The sequence below is a fragment of the Cetorhinus maximus genome, chromosome 2 (genome assembly GCF_964194155.1).
Source record: "Cetorhinus maximus chromosome 2, sCetMax3.hap1.1, whole genome shotgun sequence".
In the NCBI taxonomy this organism is placed as follows: Eukaryota; Metazoa; Chordata; class Chondrichthyes; order Lamniformes; family Cetorhinidae; genus Cetorhinus; species Cetorhinus maximus.
The window spans coordinates 29,909,432-29,932,115 of record NC_135880.1 but is presented as its reverse complement, the minus strand read 5'-3'; the positions used below and the strand labels follow the sequence as shown (position 1 = coordinate 29,932,115).

The 22,684-nt window shown below is 42.3% G+C and overlaps 2 long non-coding RNA genes across 2 annotated transcripts in view; both read right to left on the bottom strand.

Moving 5' to 3' along the window:
• LOC144690183 (uncharacterized) overlaps positions 1 to 17,536 on the bottom strand; it is a 24,151-nt gene extending 6,615 nt beyond the window's left edge. The window contains exons 1-2 of the long non-coding RNA XR_013578788.1: positions 17,430 to 17,536; positions 1,481 to 1,546 (exon numbers count right to left, since the gene is read on the bottom strand). This is a non-coding gene — a long non-coding RNA (uncharacterized LOC144690183). The remainder of the gene's footprint in view (positions 1 to 1,480; positions 1,547 to 17,429) is intronic.
• On the bottom strand, positions 17,527 to 22,684 carry LOC144690193 (uncharacterized). Its single transcript, XR_013578799.1, has 3 exons — positions 22,521 to 22,684; positions 18,973 to 19,062; positions 17,527 to 17,572 (listed from the first exon to the last, which is right to left on the bottom strand). It is a non-coding gene; the product is annotated as an uncharacterized LOC144690193 (long non-coding RNA).

Here is a 22,684-nt window from a genome sequence, read left to right as displayed (position 1 = left end):
CCTTTATTGCAAAAAGGATTGGAGTACAGGAATAAAGAAGTCTTGTTGGAGTTGTACAGGGTTTTGGTGAGACCACACCTGGAGTGGTGTGTGCAGTTTTTGTCTCTACATTTAAGAAAAGATATACTCGCATTGGGGGCGAGACATTGATTGTTCACTAAATTGGTCTCTGGGATGAGGGGGTTGTCCTATGATGAGAGGCTGAATAAATTGTGTCTATTTCCTCTGGCGTTTAGAAGCATGGGAGACAATCTCATTGAAATGTACAAGATTCTGAAGGGGCTTGATAGGGTAGATGCTGAGAGATTGGGTAGGATTTTCCGGCCCCGCCTGCTGCCAGGATTGTCCGGTCCCACCGAAAGCCAATGGACTTTTGGCTGGGCCACTGCATCACCCATTTCTTGGCGGGGCCAGAAAATCCTGGCCATTGTTTCCGCTGGTTGGAGAATCAAAAATGCAGGGGCACAATCTCAGGATAAGGGGTCAATCATTTAGGACTGAGATGAGGGAAATTACTTCACTCAAAGGGTTGTGAATCTTTGGAATTTTCTGTCCCAGAGGGTTGTGGATGTTCCATCATTAAATACAGTTAAGGCTGGGATAAATAAATTTTTGGTCTCTTGGGGAAATCAAACAATATGGAGAACAGGCAGGGAAATCGACTTGAAGCCCAAGATCAGCCATGATAGCATTTATTGCAGAGCAGGCTCAACAGGCCATATGGTCTACCACTGCTCCTATTTCTTGTGTGGTACTTGAACCCAGCATCTTGGGATTCAGAGGTGGGAGTGCTACCAACTGAGCCACAGTTTGACATTCAAATTTAATTTGAAAACTTGAAATCAACTTGCAAGTTACCCAAAGTGAAATAATGCAACTAGTTTTCTAAAATCCTACAAGTGATTCTTTCACAAACATTTTCTCAGAGGAACAGCCAGAAATTACTGCAATCTTGGAAGAGGGAAGCTAGAATGATTGGGTATCTCATGAATGACCATGTGGGTATCTTGCTTCAGAGCAGTTGACCAATTTTGGTTATTTGGAAGCTTCACTTATACATTTTCCTTAAACACATCACACAAGTAGGACAAACAACCCTCAGTGGAGACCTGGAATAAAAGCTTTCAGAGTTGATACCCAGAGTGGAATGAAAGGTAAAATGTGAACAAAATATAATCCTTTTGTCTGTGACATCTTTTGATTATCTGCTCCTATCACTGCTTGCTTATCTCCACAATCACCACACCCTCAACTTCTCTCTCACTCCACCCCCCGCACCCCCCCACCCCAACCCCCCCCCCACCTTAAACCAGCTTATATTTCACCCCTCTCCTAACTATGCTTCAGTTCTGCCGAAGGGCCGTGAAGGCTCGAAACATTAACTGATTTCTTCTCCACCGATGCTGCCAGACCTGCTGAGTTTTTCCAGGTAATTCTGTTTTTGTACAAAATATAATTGTTTGCTGTTGATGTTACTTACCAATGCATTTGTCCCATCATCGACTGTAATGATTATTCCAAAGTGATCATTGCTATTTGCATAGACCTGCAAAAAGTCAATCTCATTAATAGTCATAAAATACTTAAAAGTTCCACTGTGGAATATTTGCATTGAATGGGCCAGTAATTTTTTGTATTTTTCCTCTGCTTGTTGCTTTGGTTCAGCTGTTAATCCTATTAAATTGTGAAGAGGAATTTCACACAAAGGTGTTAACCTCGGCGTTACAAATATCACATAATTTGGATAATTTTCAACTTCACCACCTGGGAAAAGAGCGTGGCAGAACAGATCGTGCACCCATGGACTTGTCCAATTTTCACCCCATTTGCAGCTTTTCTTTACACTTGTCCAGATACGGTGGCCCTGCCAATCCGATTGAATGCCGAAATATGGTCACCTGGGTCCTCCAACACTAATCTCATCAACATTCATGAGGTCAGAGGAAGATGCCCTGCTCTGAATGCCAATGGCGGATGCCACTTTCACTCAAAGGGCATCTAGGGCGCCTACCAAATTAATGAGGACAGAAATCTGACCAAAGAGTGGTCTGTTTGGGAAAGGGAAGTATGCAGGCACTCACAACCCCCCGCCCCCAAGGAAAGAAGCATTAACTGCTCTCAGGAGTAAAAGGGCTACATGTGAAATATGTTTGAAAAAAGATTTAAGGTCCACTTCAGAGTCACAAGCTCACTGATGATCACACAGCTACATTCCCTAAAGTAGCCCTAGTTAGCTGACTCCATTGCGGCGGAGGCACATTATTCCTTCTTTTCCACCATGGTATTCCTAATAATTGGCATAACAGCCAAGCTCACAGCTCTCTGAGCTTTTAACTCTGCAGTGTACGTGTGTGACACCACTGACAAGGTTCCACAGCCCAGACGCTGGCTTGACTGACAGGCTTGCCTTCCAGTCAAATGGGGAGCAGTCCAAAGCAGGCCACGCCCCACAGGGGTTGGGGGGAGGGGGTGGAATGGTGGTTCAACTGTGGAATGTTAAACTCAATTCTTAATTGCCTTTATTACCCAGTACTTAAGTGAACATATTCTCTTAAACTTTGGGATGCTAGAGTGGTGGGCAAGTTATAAAAGTTAAGCAGACCAGCTGTTCTAATGAGCAGGACAAGCCCCAAAACTTAACATTTATTGCTTGGGACACTACCATATGTGATTTGTTACAATCATGCATTAACATCAAAATCTTTGCTATGGTATGTCTCTTAACATTTTTGTTAGCCAGCTAATTTTTCAAGGTTTCATGTCTGGCCAACACAAACGATATATCTACGAGATAATTTAATTTATAACTCAAAATTATTTCAAGAAAATCATTTTAAGATGATACCAGGCAGGAGAGGTTTTGGTTATGAGGAGAGATGAATGAAACTGGAGTTTATTTCAGCAGATCAAAGACGGTTAAGGCGAGAGCTGAGAGAGTTGTACAAAATGATGAGAAATGTCACATTTTGAAATTTGTTGACGATTTGCCCACAGCAAGGATTTGGAAAGAAGTTACTTTGATGTGTTGGATTAGCACAGGTTTGCAAAGAAAAGTCTACTGCAGACATTTGACTAACATGTATTAAAGACAGACGTAAACATGTATTAAAGACAGACTACTCTGGACTACTAATCTAGAGGCCCTGGGGACAAGAATTCAAATCCCACAATGCTAGCATTTTCCATTCAATTAACAAAAATCTGGAATTGAAAATGAGTTGCCATTACCTATGACAACTGGGGAGTCACTGGGAGAATTTTAACCTCCCTCACTGTACAGAAACCAGATCTGATGGGGGGTGGACGCAATTAAAAGGCAGCAGGACACTCAGCCTCTAGCCTTCCACCTCAATCCTGCTGACTGCGATTTTAACTTGCAGGTGTCAAGGACAAACCTATTATTTTGAAGCCAACCAGGTCCTTGTTTAAGATAAAAGCGAAAGGTCCTTGTTTATCTATGCAGATTGGCTTTGACTATGTTATCAGGGCTCAGGACTGCAAACTCAACCTGAGCCCTGAGTGAGGAAACCCTGGCAGCCAAAACCTTTTGGGAGTTGGATTTGGGGTTAGAAATGGCCCAATAAACTAAGCCACTATTAATTATTTACAATTTTCTTGTGTGTCAGAAGGAGCAGGAGTGCATTTGCAAGGTACACCTCAATTCCCATTTGTCCAACAATGGGATCAAAAATAAGAACAGAAAATGCTGGAAAAACTCAGCAGGTTTGACAGCATCTGTGGAAAGAAAAACAGAGTTAACGTTTTGAGCCCATATGACTCTTCTTCTTTCAAGTCATACGGACACAAAACATTAACTCTGTTTTTCTCTCCACGGATGCTGTTAGACTGAGTTTTTCCAGCAATTTCTGTTTTTGTTTCAGATTTCCAGCATCCGCAGTATTTTGCTTTTATGGGATCAAAAATATCCACTTTGCTTATTTTGATGAAATGTAAACATGAGTAAAAAACAGAAGTTCAGAGTGTGAATGAAAAATTTGGCTGTGTTTAGTGCTTTCAGCCTGTTATATCTCTCTAATCTAGATTGTCAAATGTTAGCTTTTCCCATGTGATTCACCTTGGCTCAGTTGATAGCATTCATGGCTTAGGAGCAGGAGAATGAAGATTTGAATCCCTTATCAGGGTTTGGCCTCATGATCCGAATTGACACTCCAGCACAGGACAGTACTGAGGGAGTGAAATGATAAACCAAGTGTGGTCTGGTGGTTTGGACATATGTTAGCGGAGCGCTGAGGTACTGGGCCAAGGAGGTCATGGTAGTGTGGTGGTGATGTCACTGGGTTACTAAACTACAGGCCTAGGCTAATGCACTTTCAGGGGGAGGGGGGAAGAGTTCAAATCCCTTCTAGGAGCTATTCTGATTCCCAGCTGACAGCAACACACAACCAACCCAAGTTCCACAGGCCTGGTCTTCAGCACAAATGGCGCATGTCTGCAGAACCTTCTCAACTTGATCTGGATGGCTTAGAGCCACTGATGTTATCTTCCAGAAACAGCTGCAGCAACTTATTCTCATCTTCTGGATCCAGGCTGCCTTCTTCAGCTTGCTTGTACTGTATTAGTGGATTCAACAACTGCTCCTGCTGCTTGGATTGATCTATGTCCATTTATATCTTTCAACAAGGTCCAGTTTCAATTTCCCAACCTTCATCTTTTCTGCTTCCCTATCTCTTTCCCTTTTCAGTTCAGTTTCTGTTTTGAGGTAGGGTCTGTATCAGAAACATACAAATTTAATTTAAAAATATAGATTCCCTCACACAATGTCAGGATAGTAGTGGGAACTCAATGCTGTATGGTCAATTGGGAGTGTCCTCAACAGGTAATCCAGTTGAATTCCACATTGCTGACAAGTCAGTGATTTTCCAAGCTGAACACTACTTGGAGAAGGTACTGAGGGGAAAGAAAGACATAGAATATACTCTGGGCATTCATCTTCAATGTCCATCCTCACAAGTGGCTCGGTAATAATACCACTGATGAAACTGGCTGAAAACTAAAGAACAGCTCAGAGGTGAGCTGGCGAGAGTGGACTGGATACAGCTATTGGAAGGAAAAACTGTGTCAAATCAGTGGGAGGCATTCAAAGGCGAGATTCTACGGCCACAGTGTAGACGTCTCCCCACAAAGAAAAAGGGTGGTACTGCTGAGTCTAGAGCCCCCTGGTTTTCCAGAAGCTTACAGGCCAAGATAAAGCAGAGAAAGAAAGCTCATGACAGTCACAAAAGTCTTAATACTGAAGAAAGCCTAGAGGAGTATAGAAAGTACTGGGGTGAAGTAAAAATGGAAATTAGGAAAGCAAAGAGAAGATGCGAAAAAATATTGGCAGGTAAAATCAAGGAAAACTCAAAGATGTTTTACCAGTACATTAAGAGCAAGAGAATAACTAAGGAAAGGGTTGGGCCTATCAGAGATGTACATGATAACTTGTGGGTTGATGCTGAAGATGTGGACAGGGTTCTCGATGAGTAATTTGTCTCTGTCTTCACTAAGGAGAGGGATGATGCAGACATTCTAGTTAAAGAGGAGGAGTGTGAAATATTAGATACAATAAGCATAGTGAGAGAGGGAGTACTGGAGGGACTGGCATCCTTGAATGTGGATAAATCACCAGGACTAGATGGATTGTATCCCAGGCTGTTGAAGGAAGCCAAGAAGGAAATAGCAGATGCTCTGAGGATTATTTTCCAATCCTCACTAGATACAGGTGAGGTCCCAGAGGATTGGAGATCTGCGAACGTTGTACCATTATTTAAAAAGTGTGCGAGGGATAGCCCAGAAAATTATAGACTGGTCAGTCTGACTTCGGTGGTGGGCAAATTATTGTAAATAATTCTGAGAGACAGGATAAACTGTCACTTGGAAAGGCATGGGTTAATCAGGGATAGTCAGTATGGTTTTGTTAGGGGAAGATCATGCCTTACTAACTTAATAGAATTTTTTGAGTGGATAACAAGGAGGATTGATGAGGGTAGTGCAGGGGATGTTGTCTACATGGATTCCAATAAGGCATTTGACAAGGTCCCACATGGCAGACTAGTCAGGAAAGTGAGCTCGCATGGGATACAGGGGAAGGTGGTAGGTTGGATCCAAAATTGGCTCAGTGACAGGAAACAAAGGGTAATGGTTGATGGATGTTTTTGCGAATGGAAAACAGTTTCCAATGGTGTTCTACAGGGCTCAGTGTTGGGGCCTTTGCTATTTGTTGTATATATTAATGATTTAGACTTAAATGTGGGAGGCATGATTGGGAAATTTGCAGAGAAATTGGCCCTGTAGTTGATAGTGAAGAGGATAGCTGTCGACTCCAGAATGATATAAATGGTTTGGTTGACTGGGTGGAGAAGTGGCAAGTGGAATTCAATCTGGAAAAGTGTGAGGTAATGCTTCTGGGGAGGGCAAACAAAGCAAGGGAATAATCAATAAACAGGAAGATATTGAGAGGGTTTGAGGAAGTGAGAGACCTTGGAGTGCATGTTCACAGGTCCTTGAAGGGGCCAGGGCAGGTGGACAAGGTGGTAAAGAAAGCATATGGAATGCTTTCCTTTATTGGGCGAGGTATTGAATACAAAACCGGGATTTAATGATGGAACTGTATAAAACACAGCTGGAAATTTGTATACAGGTATTTTTTATTCATTGGACGTGGGCATCGCTGGCTAGGCAAACCCTAATTGCCTTATTCAGAGGGCATTTAAGAGTCAACCATATTGCTGTGGGTCTGGAGTCACATGTAGACCAGACCAGGTTTGGACAGTAGATCTCCTTCTCTAAAGGACATTAGTGAACCAGATGGGTTTTTATAACAACCAACAATGGCTTTGTGGTCATCATGAGATTTATTACTGAATTCAAGTTTCACCATCTGCCGTGACAGCATTCGAACCTGGGTCCCCAGGGCATTACTGTGGAATATTAGTCCAGTGACAATCCCACTATGCCACTGCCACATCACAGGAAGGACATAATTGCTCTGGAGAGAGTGCAGAGGAGATTTGCAAGAATGATGCTGGGCTTGAAAATTGCAGCTATGGAAAGAGATAGGATATGCTAGCGTTGTTTTCCTCAGAACAGAGGAGGCTAAAGGGTGACCTAAATGAGGTGTACAAAATTATGAGGGGCGTTTTTTAAAATTCATTCATGGGATGTAAGTGTCGCTGGCTAGGCCAGCACTTTTTTTCCATCGCTAATTGCCCTTGTTCAGAGAGCATTTAAGAGACATTGATGTGGGTCTAGAGTCACATGTAGGCCAGACCAGGTAAGGTTTCCTTCCCTAAAGGACATTAGTGAACCTAGACAGGGTAGACAGGAAAAGACTTGTTTCCCCTAGCTGAGGGGTCAATTAACTGGGGACATAGCTTTAAGGTGATTGGTTGATTGGTAGAAGGATTAGAGGGGTCATGAGAAAAAGCTTATTCGCCCAGAGGGTGGTGGGCCTCTGGAATTCACCGCCTAAATTGGTGATTGAGGCTGAAACACTCAACTCATTTAAAAGGTACTTGGATCTACATCTGAAGTGCTGTAACCTGCAAGGCTGTGAACCAGGTGCTGGAAAGTGGGATTCAAGTGAGCAGCTAGTTTCTTTCATCTCTTTTTGGCCAGCGTAGTCATGATGGGCTGAATGGCCTCTTTCTGTACCATAACTTTTCTGTGATTTCTATGGTTCTAACATAGCTGCCAGACTTGGTCTGCCTTGGCTGCTAATAGAACCAATAGAACCTTGATCTCACCCTCACCATCCTACCAGTCCGAAATAAATCCATCTACGATAGCATTGACAGGAGTAGCCATCGCATAGTCCTTGTGAAGATTAAAATCTCATCTTCATAGTAAGGACATTTAGGATTGTGCTAAGTGGAATAGATTAATGACAAATCCAGCACTTAAAATTGGGTTTGAGGGGCTGTGATCTGTTCGTAGCAGTAGAATTATATTCCGGCACAATCATGACCCAACAAATTCCTCAATCCTTCACCCCCTGTCATTCAAGGGGAATGTAGAAGGGCATGTCAGGACCTGTGCCAGATGTACCACAGAATGAGACATCAACTGAGTAAAGGTGCAAAACAGGACCATCTGTTGGCTAAACACATAAACAGAATGTAAGACAAAGCTAAGTGTTTCTATAACCAACAGATGAGAACCAAGCTGTGTAGCTATACTACATTCATTTGATAACGGTGAAGAACAACCAGGTAACAAATAAAAGGAGTAAGTTGCATGAACTTCTTCATCCTTAACTATGATGGAGCCCTGCACATGAGTAAAGATGTAGTGTTTGCAACAATGTTCAGTCTGAGATATCAAGTTGATGATTCTATTCAGCCTTTCCCTGACATTCCCACCATCGTAGATGTCAGTGTCTAGCCAATTCACTTCTTCATATTGCCACATTAAGACGCAGGTGAGCGCACTAGGCTCAGCTCAAAAATGACAGCATCCTGGCTGCAGTGCTAAACACTGGTGAATCAGAAATGGTCAGCCCCTAACTAAGCTATCTCAATGCAGTTATGATACTGACATCTACCTGGCAATGTGAATGATTGCTCCAATGATTCCTATTCTCAGAAAGCAAAACCAATATAAGCTGGTTAATTACTGCGACATTAACAAAGTGATGAGAAGAGTCATCAATGATGGCAACAAGTGACACCTTCTCACCAATAACCTGCTCATTAGCACTCAGTTTGGGTTCCACAAGAACTACTTAGCTCTCGACCACTTCATGACCTCAATTCAGGCATGGATGCAAAAATTGAGTGTCAAATGAAAGGTGTGAATAGTTGGTTTTGACATCAAGTCAACTTTGAGTGCGGTGTCAAGGAGCCCTAGAATAAAATTGGGTGATGCTTGGGTTCAAATTCAGACCTGTCCAGTTGGATGAGTTTCTGCTGGTTGTTCAATCTGTACAATAAATTTGGGCAGTCTCAACTCAATTCCTGATGAATGGGGCATGTTGCAGAAATCGAAGTCAATGTGGAGGGCTGGAGCCGGATTTTCATCAAGATACAAACTGGGTCGCAAAATGCTGAACTTAGCTTTTTTGCTGGATAGGCATTTTTTCTCTGCCTTCCTGACCCCACACAATTTTCATGTGGCCTTTTTGCAGGTCTGGATGGCCTTGGGTGCAAAACACACATGCCTTTCTTCCAAGGACTAGGAACTCATTGTGAGGACCACAGAAAATTGTATTCCCTCCCGCATACTATTTTTGCTTGCTATTGTGGGTTTTGGAACTCCTGAAAATGCACACTTCCTTGAAGAGTTTATGACCACTGAGGGATGGCTGCTGAGGTGTCAGGAACATTTGGAAAGCTAAGTGTAAAATGGGTCGACACCTTCAAATGTCACTAGTAGATGCTGTTTTGTCATGTAAATGAGGTATTAATGCAGTGATTCCTCATAGGGATCTGTCTCACAAAGGTAAATTGAGTTTTATATTGACCAATATTGTGTTATTGTTGTCATGCATTACAGTACTTTTCCAATTGTCAAAAGTACCATAATGCATTAAAAAATATATAAAACAAATGTCCTGTCAATTTCTACTGTCATGTTTTGTGCTGTGATTTAAATCAACTGACAGCTCAAGCTGTTAAAAAAAAACCCTGCTTTTGAAAGTTGAAAAAAAAATCTCTGCGCCTGCTCCCCCCATTGATTGACAGGCAAATGGAAGTGGGATGCCATTCTGTTCTATCAGTTTCAGGCAATGTAGCTGAGAGCTTTTCTTCCATCAGCAGTAGCCATTATGAATACATGGCAGGGTTTCAAAAGCTTATCATAGTTTCAGCTCAGCAGGTGATTGATCTCAGAATGATTGAAACTTTTAAGCACGTAATATGGTTTCTTGTTTGTTTAAGAACCTAATAGGCACTTAAATTATTATAATTTTTTTACACTGGAGTAGATTTTTTCTTTCTAATATCAATTATAGTGTGTTTCAATTCAGGATTTTATTAGGTTGTTAGAGGTTTAATTTTTTTCCAATAATTTTAAAATAATTCCCATTGCTATTGCATGACTCCTGAGGACTGTACATTGTGCATAAAATGTGTAATGGCTGAATGGATTTGAAGGGTACATAGGGAGCATGTAGGTGGCATGGGGTGGCATGGGGAACCTGAGGGGCATGGGGTGTCATGGATGATCTGAGGGGACATAGGGTGGGAGGAAGGGGACATGAGCAATCTGAGAGGAATGGGGGTGACTTGGGATGGGCAGTGAGGGGACATGGAGTAGCATGGCTGATGATTGTGTAAAGAGCTTATTTTTATTTTTCTTGGACTGTGGCTTTAAAATTGGACTGTGGCTTTAAAAACTACCATGGCCGCAGTTGAAAGACATGTTCACTGGAACAGGATGAGGAATATCAACAATGTTGTATCCTGGAACAGAGTGTGCCATGAAAGAACAGAATGGTGCTAGAAAGGAGTCATAGACCAAGGGGCACTGCCTGACGACAGCATTTTAATTGACTCCTGACCAGGTGACCAGGGTTTTGTGTGGTAACAGTGCAGACAGTACTGCTCCTAGCCTGCAAAGAGGGAATACCTAAAACCTCTCTTTCCCGTGTTTGTAAGATTCCAGTAATTCTGCCACAGTAGATAGCTGGCTATCCCTTACATCTCTGTAACATGCTTTCTCTGAAAACCCCTGTCAAGAGGAAAAGGGGAAAAATCACCAGTAGAGACATTGAAAAGCAAAGTTTTTCAACCAGTGAACCACAGACTGAAAGGGCTGGGAGACCACCTCATATCATCAACAACAAACTGCAAGGAATTTGGAAAACAGCAATCAAAATCAACCCATCTAATCCTGTACCCCAGATTGGTGCTATTGAACTGTTTTATCTCACCCCTTAAAATCCTTGTTTTGTGTGTCTTATGGGGGGGGGGGGGTGTATGTGTGTAGGTGTGTGTGTGTGTGTGTGTGTGTGGTGTGTGTGTGCATTTATGTATTGGGGTTTAAGAAAGGGTAGAGTTTAAGTTATAGAGTTAAAAGTTAGCAGTTCATATTCCTCTCTTTTGCCACTAGTTAAAGCCAATTTGTTCAATAAACAATTATTTACTTATTAAATGTACAAACCTGTTACTTGTATTCTGTTAACCTAAATTAAACAGTTAGGTAGAATTGGGGCAATCCGGTGGTTTGGTCAAACTTTTCGCATTTGTCATGGCTCGGGGAACAGTGGGGCTTGATATTACAGTGCACTATCCCCAGTGAGTCGTGACAAAGTTTGGGGGCTTGAATCCGGCATATTTTGGACAAAAGACAATGACGAGTTGGGTGTAGATTTAGTAAGTATTAAAGGTAAAGGGAAATGCCAGGTCTGTACTATCAAAAATAAGATGGCACTAGAAACTGTTAAAACCTTCCTGCAAGTGGAAGAGATGTCCCTGACGATTTTACAAGGCATTCCAAAAGCCAGGTTAATTGAATTGGCAAGTAGGATTGCCTGCCAATGCTGGGAAGGCAGAGATAATCAAAGAGATAGCACAACATTTAAAACTGGAAGGAATACCTGAGAGACAGAGCTCTCCAAGGGGTGATCCATCGTAATGGGCTCAAGTTCAGTTGCAAATAAAAAAATTGGAACAAGAGGCAGCAGAAAGAAAAAGGGTATTCCAAAGGGAATTAAATATGGGGAGTTTAGAAAAGGAGGAAAGAGAAAAAGAGAGAGACAGAGAATTCAAGGCAATAGAGAAGGATAAAGAAAGGGAATATCAGTTTAAAATGCTGGCAGTTAAATAAGAGGCACCAGGAGGTGATGCAGGACTTATGTCCAGATCAGAATCCAGTGGGGAGTCTTTAAATTTGTACAAGCTTTTCCAAAATTTGAAGAAAGAGGCATTGAAGCATTCTTTATTTCATTGGAGAAGATAGCTAAACAGATGAATTGGCCAAAGGAAAACTGGACATTACCCATGCAGAGCAAATTGATAGGTAGAGCACAGGAAATTCATGCCTCACTGTCGGGGGAGGTTTCTAGGGATTATGATGCGGTGAAAAAGGCCATTTTGAGTGCATATGAGTTGGTCCCTAAAGCATATCGACAAAAGTTTTGAAAGTTAAGGGCTGTATTCTCTGGTCAGTGAGCAGGGGCAGGGCCCGCTCGCTGATGCGTAAAATGAAGCGGGGTGACGTCAGGTATGCGTCCTGACGTCAAAGCTCGTCATTCAGACTTTCGGTTCGGCAGGCGCACACCTGAGTCGGCTGCACGCCCGCCGACCTGTCAACGGCCTATTAAGGCCATTAACAAAGTAGTTGAAGTCATTAATGGACCTACCCATCCAACCTTAAGGTTGGCGGGCAGGCTGGGAGCCCTGGCAGGCTTCTGAAATAGCATGAAACCTCATCCATGGGCAGGATGAGGTTTCATGAGGATTTTAAAATCTCATAATATTTTAAAATAAAAGTTATGGACATGTCCCAACTCTTGTGACAGTGTCACATGAGGGGACGTGGCAGGGAATTTTTTTTCTCAGCTTTATTTAAAGTTTAAAATGTGAGCTGATCTCCCTGAGGCAGCACTTTGCCTCAAGGAGATCTGTGTGCTCTTCCACACACATATGCATAGCGCTTCCTGGTGGACGTCACGCTGGGCGGGCCTTAATTGGTCCGCCCATGCAAAATGGTAGTGCGCCCCCAACTGGGGGCGTCGATTGAAAGCCTGCCTGCCCACACCTGTTCCCGCACTCCCCCCCGGCCCCGATGTGGGGAAAATGTTGCCCTAAGAAAACAGCCTGGGTAAACTTACATTGAATTTGAAAGGATTAAGCAAAATAGTTTTGACGGGTGGAAACGAGTATTAGGAGTTGAAACTACCTATGAAGTTCTCAGAGAGACCATTCTCTTGGGAGAATTTAAAAACTCCCTACCTTCTGTAATAAGAACCCATGTGGAAGACCAAAGGGTTGCAACTGCTAGACAGGCAGGAATAATGGCTGACGATTATGAGCTGATCCATAAAACTAAACCTTTTTTCCATCACTCCCATAAATTTGAAAAGGATAGAGAGTAGGAGAGTGAGAGGAAGGCAAGTAGCCAGGGTAAAGAATGGATAGCTGGGAATACTTTGAAATCTCCTCCCCAGATCAGGAGGGAAGGTACTGAGGGTGGAGGTGAAATTCAAAGGCCTAAGTGTTTCCATTGTAATAAAGTGGGACACATTCGTTCAGAATGCTGGAAGTTGCAAGGGAAGTCAATGGGACTTATTGGAGTTCGTAAGAGTGAGTCCGAAAAGGAAACTCAAACAGAAAACGCCACAGACCAAATTGTAGCTTTAACTACAAATAAGGGTCTGGAGGTAAACACTGCTTGAATGCAGGTGAAGTGAATAAGGGAGATGAGAGATATAAAGGGTTTTAGTCTAAAGGGAAGATAACCCCTTTTTCATTAAATAATGCAACTAAACCCATAACTATATTAAGGAACACAGGTGCTACTCAAACTGGGGAAGGACCCAGTTTTCCCTCCAGAGAGTTCAATGAAAGCTAAAGTATTGGTAAACAGGATAAGTGGAGAGTATATCTGGTTCCATTGTACAAAGTGCAATTGGAATGTGATTTGTTGTCCGGATCAGTGGTTGTAGGAGTAGTTAAGAAATTATCCATGGATGGGGTTGATTCACTCCTGGGGAACGATTTGGCAAGAGTGAAGGTTATAGTTTTGCCCATAATTACGGAGAGTCCAAGAGAGGCTAAATAGACAGAGCAGCTACAAGAACAAGTTCCTGGTATTTTTCCAATGTGTGTGGTGACCAGAGCAATGGCTAAACAAAGTCCATCACCAGATGTCAAAGTAATACCACGAGCAGATGTTAGAGTAGCTGAAACTTTCTTTAAGGATGAGGATAATTCAAAGGAAGTGTTTGGCAGGCCTTCATTAATTGAGGCTCAGAAAGCAAATCCAGAGTTAAACAAGTTAACACAGTCAGCTCACACTGAAGCTGAGGTGGAAGGAGTTCTGGAGTGCTATTACATTAAAAACGGAGTTCTGATGAGGAAGTGGAGACATCCTCACAGACCAGTGGATGAGGAATTGATGGTTGTTCATCAGATAGTGGTACCGCCCAAATATTGTAAGGATATATTGTGAGCAGCACATGAAATCCCTATAGTAGGACATGTAGGAATATGGAAAACCCAAGTATTGATAAACAGGCATTTTACCTGGCCATGACTTCATAAGGCGGAGTGCAATTTTGTAAAATGTGTCGTACATGTCAGATAGTAGGTAAATCTCAACATGTAATCAAACCAACACCTTTAATACTCATACCAGTTTTTGAAGAACCATTCAGTCAGGTATTAATAGATTGTGTAGGACCATTATCCAAAACAAAAGCAGGGCATCAATATATCCTTACAATCATGGATATAACCACCCGATTTCCAGAAACTATTCCTTTAAGGACAATCACAGCTAGGGTGGTAGTGGATAAGTGAACTCAGTTTTTCACCCATTATGGCCTACCAATTGAAATACAATCTGAAAAAGGTTCTAACTTCACGTCTAAAGTTTTCCAGGAGATAATCAGCAGTTTGGGTATCAGACAACTAAAGCCCACCACCTATCACGCACAGACACAGGGAGCTTTAGCAAGATACCATCAGACTCTCAAAACCATGATTAAGACCTATTGCAATGAATACCAAAAGGATTGGGACAAAGGATTAGATTTCTTACTATTTGCTACCAGAGGTTCTCTGAGTTAATCTACTGGTTTTAATTCATTCAAATTAATCTATGGTCATGAAATAAGAGGTCAATTAAAAGCGCTTAAGGAAAAATTCCTAAAGCAGAAAGACAAATCCACCATGTTGGATTACCTGTCCATATTTCTAGAAAGACTCACAGGAGCACGTAAAATAGCATGAGAGTAATGGAAACTAATGGAAAAGAGTTGGAAAAATAAGTCAAGTCAAAATCCAGCACATGTGATCCAGAGCAGAGTGATGATAAAGAGGCGAGATCCAGAAGCTGAGATAGAGAACAGAGTAAAGACAAAGATAGAGGAAAAAGGGACAAATCTCGAAGTAAAGATAGGGTAAAAGAAAAAGAAAAACATGTGAACTCAAGATGCAGAGGCAGGGAACAAAAACACAAGAAAACTGGGTTAAATCCAATAGTAATGATGTGGAACAGGGCAAGAGTAAAGAAAAAAAAGAGCAAAATTCAAAAGCAAGGAAAGGGATAGAAAAGCCGGTGGGATACTTTTCCAATAAACTAAATCAATATCAGAGGAAGTACTCTACAGTAGAAAAAGAAACTCTAGCATTGTTGTTGTCTCTTCAACACTTTGAAGTTTATGTCCGACACTATAACAAAGAAACACTAATCTACACTGACCATAATCCGCTGGCATTCATTGAGAAATCTAAAACTTGAAATGTGAAATTGTTTAGATGGAATCTATTGTTTCAATCATTCAATGTAAAGATTGTTCACATTGCCGGTAAAGAAAATGTAATCGCGGATGCATTGTCCCGGGTGTAAATTATTGAAATAAGCATAAGGGGGAAGAATGGATGAATGAATGTAAGTCTTGTGTTTTGTTGTCCATGTGTCACATACCTTGTGATGAAACACATTTTTTAAATGGTATTTCATCCTTTTTAAGAGTGGAGGCATGTAAAGAACCTATTTTTATTTTCCTTGGACTGTGGCTTTAAAAACTACCATGGCTGCAGTTGAAAGACATGTTCACTAGAAAAGGATGAGGAATATCTACAATGTTATATCCTGGAACAGAGTGTACCATAAAAGAACAGGATGGTGCCAGAAAGGAGTCCTGGACTAAGGGGAACAGCCTCATGACAGCATTTTAATTTAACCTGACCAGGTGACCAGGGTTTTGTGTGGTAACTGCAGGCAGTACTACTCCTAGCCTGCAAAGAGGGAAAAGTTAAAACCTCTCTCTCCTGTGTTTGTAAGATTCCAGTAATTCTGCCACAATAGCTAGCTGGCTATTCCTCACACCTCTGTAACCTGCTTTCTCTGAAAACCCCTGTCAAGAGGAAAAGGGGAAAAATCTGTAGAGACATTGAAAAGCAAGTTTCTCAACCAGGGAACCACAGACTGAAAGTGCTGGGAGACAACCTCATGTCATCAACAATAAACTGTAAGGAATTTGGAAGATATGAATCAAAATCAACAAATCTAATCCTGCACTCGAGATTGGTGCTAATGAACTGTTTTTATCTCATCCCTTAAAATCCATGTTTTTTGTGTTGTGTGTGTGTGTGTGTGTGTGTGTGAGTGTGTATATATGTTTATGTAGAGGGGTTTAAGAAGGGGGAGAGTTTAAGTAATAGAGTTAAAAGTTAGCAGTTCATATTTCTTTCTTTTGCCACTAGCTAAAGCCAATTTGTTCAATAAACAGTTATTTACTTATTAAGTTTACAAACCTGGTGCTTGTATTCTGTTAACCTAAATTAAACAGTTAGGTAGAATTGGGGCAATCTGGTGGTTTGGTCAAACTTTTCACATTTGTCATGGCTCGGTGAGCAGTGGGGCTTGATATTACAGCACGCTATCCCCAGTGAGTCATGACAATGGAGCATGTAGCGGCATGTGGGTGGGTGGATCATGAGGGGCTAAGGATGAGGTTTAGGGAGCCTTTGAATGATGTTGGGGGTTGGACTGCTGTGTCGGAGAACCAACTTCATCGCTGCTCACAAAATACATGGGGAACCCGCCCCCTGTGTGAAAAGACAAAAAACCCGGGCAAAGTCACACATGGGCCGGATATGCATTTCGGAAGGTGCAAAAATGCGCAGGTCGGGTCTCCGCAGGCCCACAGGAAAATTCAGGCCTTGGTGTAAGAGGCAAAGAAAAATGTCACATTGGCGCAGTGGGGGAACCTTTCTACTGTTGAGGAGGTGGAGCTTTGTTGGGTGGGCTAAACGTAACACTGTGCACCTACAAAGGGAAGATTTCCAATCCCTATTGCCTTGATAAACAGAAAGAAATGGTAAGAAAAGAGCAACCTAAGTAGTTTTGTTATGACAAACCCAGTTAATGATGCATAAGCTGGGAAATATAACTCCCAACTAACAGCATAACTTCCCCTTGGCTCCAAAGGAATCTAACCAAGAGGGGTGACATTGGTCTTTGCTGGTGAAACAAAACAGGTGATAGTGAATCAACAGCTGGTTTACAAGCCTGGACAACTGAGTTTCCCATTGAAGTCAAATGGCTGCCGGTTCATTATCGCCTGTATGTGCTACTGCTGAAGACTAATTCCAGCCCAGGGTCTACAAGCCAAAGGAAACCATGTTCCATGTTGTAAATGAACTGCACTCTCGGAAAACAAGCTGTGAAAAACTTGCCCCTGTTACAGTTACAACACGCTGTTGTTAAATGCAGATAGAAAGAAAAAGCAGGCAATGAATAAAAAAGGACATGCAAACCTCTCGGTCAACTGCTTCTTTCACAGTAACATCACCGCTGCTGCTGTTCACTGTAAAGTGAGCCGATGCTAATTCCCCCTCCAAACCATACGAGAGTGGATCACCATCTTTATCATCAGCTGCTATCCGGAAAACAGATGTACCTGGGATGGAAACATGAAATGTGAATATTTAGACATCAAGGTGTCTATAGATAGTGGAGGAAGAAGAGAATCACAAAGGAGATGATTAATGCAACAGTAGAAATGGTTGAAGAGGAAGAAAATAGTGAGCATCTAGACCAGTGCAAAAAACCGGAAAATAAGGAGAAGGGGGAAAATGACAGATATGAGAAGGACAGAAATTACAAGAAAAAAACAATTGAGAAATTTGACATTATGGAGTTCCCTTTTGCTTGCGTGTTGGTTACTTGCCCATTGCTGCACCAATCTGTAACAATGATAGTGATGATATCAGTAAAATTATCCCAAGTGAACATCCCCTCCCCCCTCCCACTGTCCTCCCCAACCCCACCGCAGCTCATTCGAGGCAGCCTCGCAGTAGCTGGCCAGGTGGCCATCAGAGCCAGAAACTCCACACCCAAATGATAGAGCCACGAGGTTGAAAAGTCACAATTGAGGGGTTTCTCCTCCATCCCAATGTTCCTACTGACTTCAGGCATTTTTATTTGATTAATTTTATGCAGATAACCGAGGACGCCTCTATGTTCAGGTAACCTCGCGCTTACCTGCCCACCTTGGCAGCGCCCACCTCTCCTGGTGAGGCTACCAGCCTGACATCACTGCAGGTCCTCTGATCGGGCCTCCGGGCTCAGAGACCCAACGCGGAAGGTTGTGCTGATGGACGTGTTGCTGAATCGGGCAGGATCGGGACTTTCATATGGTGCATAATGTCAGGGTCCCAATGCCCGCCAGAAAATTTAGTTCCATGGGCAGAATTTAATGTAATTGGTGTGGGTTCAGCCTACCAATTGTGGAACCAGTGGGAAATCCACGTCACTTCTGAGGGGGAGACCCAGCCAGATTAAGTGTCTGTCAGGCACATAACTGGCCAGCATCAGGCCTTTGATAGGATTTTGGATCCCAGGGGAGGGATTCCTGCCTGCCCTGACCTGTTGGCCAGTCAGAGGGAGCAATGTCTGCTTTCGCTAATGCACCTAGGGAGATGCCTGGTATCGTTGAGGAACCCAGGCCACAGGTGAGTGGGGTGGGATTGGGGTCACAGGGCTGAGGTTGGGGTGGAGGGGGGTTGGGGGTGGGGGTGGGGGCAGGGGGTGGCTTTTAGTGGCTCCACCCTCCCTGATGCCAGGTCCCTCAATCAGGCACTAAGTGCCTTTGAAAGTGGTACCACCTCCGCCCCCAGAAGGCCACAGGCAAACCCAATAGGTAAACCTAACCCACTAAATTCCACTGGGCTCAGGGATAATTGGTGTCAATTGGCTCAATAACAAGCTTAATTGACAATCAGGTTACTAATATTGGATAGAGAATAATTACATATTTAGAACATCATGTTTAAATTTTATGGATTTATATTGGTTTACCTCTTGGTGCATCTTCAGTTATACGTACGACAGTCATATTTGCCATGAATGTTGGAGCCAGATTTTGTGACCAAATTAATGTAGACTTTTCTGTAAAATAGAAAAAAATAATATCCAACAGTAATTTATTCAGTTTAGGCATACTCTGAATGTCCCATGGAATAGTTTGACTTCAATTGAAGGTTAAAATATCTGAGCCTTCTTAACAGCTAACCACCCACCAGACATTGTCAGGTCGCATATTTTTGAAAATGGAAATGGTACAAAGCTGAAGTAGTTTCACTACGGAAATCAACTACAAACATACGAATTAGGAACAGAAGTAGGCCATTCGGCCCCTCGAGCCTGCTCTGCCATTCAATAAGATCATGGCTGATCTGTTTGTGTTTCGATTTCCACATTCCCATCTAACTCCGATAACCTTTGATTCCCTTGCCTAACAAGAATCTATCTACCTCTGCCTTAAAAATATTCAGTGACCCCGCCTCCAACACCTTCTGAGGCAGAGAATTCCAAAGTCACACAACGCTCTGAGAGAAAAAAATTCTCCTCATCTTTGTGCTAAAAGGGCAACTCCTAATTTTAAACCAGTGCCCCTAGTTCTGGACTCACACCACCTTGTTGAGACTGTTCAGGATCTTATATATTTCAATCAAGTCACCCTTCACTCTTCTAAACTCCAGTGGAAACAAGTTCAGTCTGTCTAACCTTCCCTCATAGGACAACCTGCTCATTCCAATCTAGTAAACCTTCTCTGAACCGCCTCCAACACATTTACATCCTTCCTTAAATAAGGAGACCAAGACTGCACATCATATTCGAGATGTGGTCTCACCAATGCTCTGTATAACTGAAACATAACATCCTTACTTTTATGTTCAATTCCTCTCGGAATAAAGGATAGCATTCTATTGACCTTCTTAATTACTTGCTGTACCTGCATACTAACGTTTTCACATTTTCCCACTTTATATTCTATCTGCCATATTTTTGCCCACTCATACAACGTATCTATATTAGGATGTAATCTCCTTATGTCCTCTTCACAACATTCTTTCCTACCTTTGTGTCATCTGCAAATTTAGCTATCATGCCTTCACTCCCCTCATCTAAGTCATTGATATAAATTGTAAAATGTTGAGGCCCCAGCACAGACCCCTGCGGGACTCCACTTATCACATCCTGCCAATTAGAAAAAGACCCATTTATGCATAATCTCTGCTTTCTGATAGGCAGCCAATCTTCTATCCAGGCTAATACGTTACCCCATACACCTTGAGTTTTTATTTTCCACACTAACCAATAAGGTGGCACCTTATTGAATGCCTTCTGGAAATCCAAGTACAGTATGCCTACAGGCTCCCCTTTATCCACAGCACATATTACTCCTTCAGAGAACTCCAATAAATTGGTTAAACATGATTTCCCTTTCACAAAACCATGCTGACTCTTCCCGATTACCTTGAGGTTCTCTAAGTGCCCAGCTATAACCTCCTTAATGATCGATTCTAAAACCTTCCCCATGACAGACATCAAGCTAACTAGCCTATAGTTTCCTGTTTTCTGCCTCCCTCCCTCTTGAATATAGGGGTTATGTTTGCTAATTTCCAGTCTGATGGAACCTTCCAGAATCCAGGGAATTTTGGAAAATTAACACCAATGCGTCTATACCTCATTATCCACCTCTTTTAAGACCCTAGGATGAAGTCCATCTGAACCCGGAGACTTGTCAGCCTGCAGCTCCATCATTTGCTCAGTACCGTTTCCCTAGTGATTGTAATTTCACCAAGTTCCTCTCTCCCTTCCACCTCCGAATTTACAGCTATTACTGGAATGTTTCTTATATCCTCCATAGTGAAGACAGAAGCAAAATATTTGTTTATTTCATCTGTCATTTCCTTATTATCTACTATTAACTCTCCATTGTCACTCTCTAGAGGGCCAACACTCACTTTAGTTACTCTTTTCCTTTTAAAATACCTGTAGCAACTCTTGCTATCCATTTTTACATTTCTAGCTAGCTTCCTCTCATACTTCTCTCATAATGTCTTTCTCCCGATTAACCTTTTAGTCATTCTCTGCTGTTCATCATATTCTGACCAATCATCTGACCTGGCACTCATCTTTGTGCAGTCATATGCTTTTCCTTAAGTTTGATGTTTTCCTTAGCTTCTTTAGTTAACCACGGATGGTGGGTCCTCCCTTTAGAATTGTTCTTTATAGTAGGAATATATTTATTCTGAGCATTCTGAAATATCCCCTTAAATGTCTGCCACTGCTTCTCTATTGATCTATTCCCCAGCCTGGATTTATGATTCCCAAAGCTGCCTGTTGCAGACTAATCGATAGAGATGGATTTCCATAATTGGTCAACAAATCTATTATCATTCTAACATTCAACTACCAAGATAGTAGAAGGCAAATCAAAAGGACCTTCATCTTATTTCCCCTAGCAGTTTCTAATTTCCAATGCTCTCACCTGCCTGAAGGTGTTGATTCCTTGGTGGCATAATGCTGTGTGCAACCAGCACCCAATTCAAATGACGGTTATTCTCGTTGCTCTTTTTCATTACTAGGCTATCACAACTGAGCCCAAACCTGTCCTCAATTGGTACCCAACCACATGCACTTTCACCAGGCTTGCTGAGTAGCCATCAGGAGCGGGCGCCCAGATGCTTTTCTCCTCCCGAACCAAGGAAAATTAAATGCCAATGATAATGCCCCTATTGTGATCAACCAACAGCATAGTCTAAGGATTGAAATTGGAGCATTCCTGTTTTATATGGCTTGGTTACTCACTGGGCAAACTTACTGAAAATAGTGTACATTCGTCAAGAATAGACTCATTTTCTTCATCCCCCAGAAGATTATTACTCTGTGGGTTGGGTTTCCCTCTACTGCACTGCAGGTGGTGATATTAGGGAAGTCAGCAGAGGAGGCCTACCTCTGCAACTCCTCCCTAACCTGGATTTTTCTCCCTCTGGCTCAGCATTGAGGACTGTCAGCCGACCCTCCACTGCCTCACTGCAATGATGTCAGGGGAAGGCAGCAGCTGGCTACCTGGACAATATTTCTGCCTGCTGGCACCACCAGTTCCAGGGACCACCAGGAAAGGGTTAGTGACAGTCCCTGGTACAGAGGCGGATGGTCTAATGATGGTCCTTTCTGAAGGGAGCAGGCCCGCTTTCTTCCTTTCCTGCTGTAACAACACCCAGCTTTCCATCCTCAGTGGTGATAGACTCGTTTTGACGGCAGAGATCTTTTCAGGAGAACGATTTAGAGATAATGAGATCCAATCCAGAAGACTGGTTCGGGGTTGTTATACTGTTAGTGCAGCAACTGGAAATCCCGCCTCAACCTTCCGCTTGGGCGAAAGGAGGGAAATTTAGCCCCTTCTCTCTGCCTCTCAAAATTTGTCAATATATCAAAGGCACATCCGCACACACATATATAACTTCTTGTACATGGAACACAACTATAAATTTGTGATTGATGGCTTAACCAGCTAATTGCTAATATCATTGAGAAAGGAGGTTAAAATCACTTACCTGTAATAAGAATGGTGCAGATTGCACACACACATTGAAGAATTTTCATTCGCTCAGTCACCATTTCTAAAGCTTCTTCAAAATGTGTAAAACACTATCTGGTTTATAAAACGTGAATGTTTGTCAAGTGTGGTAGGTATATGTTCAATATTGATGTCAAATAC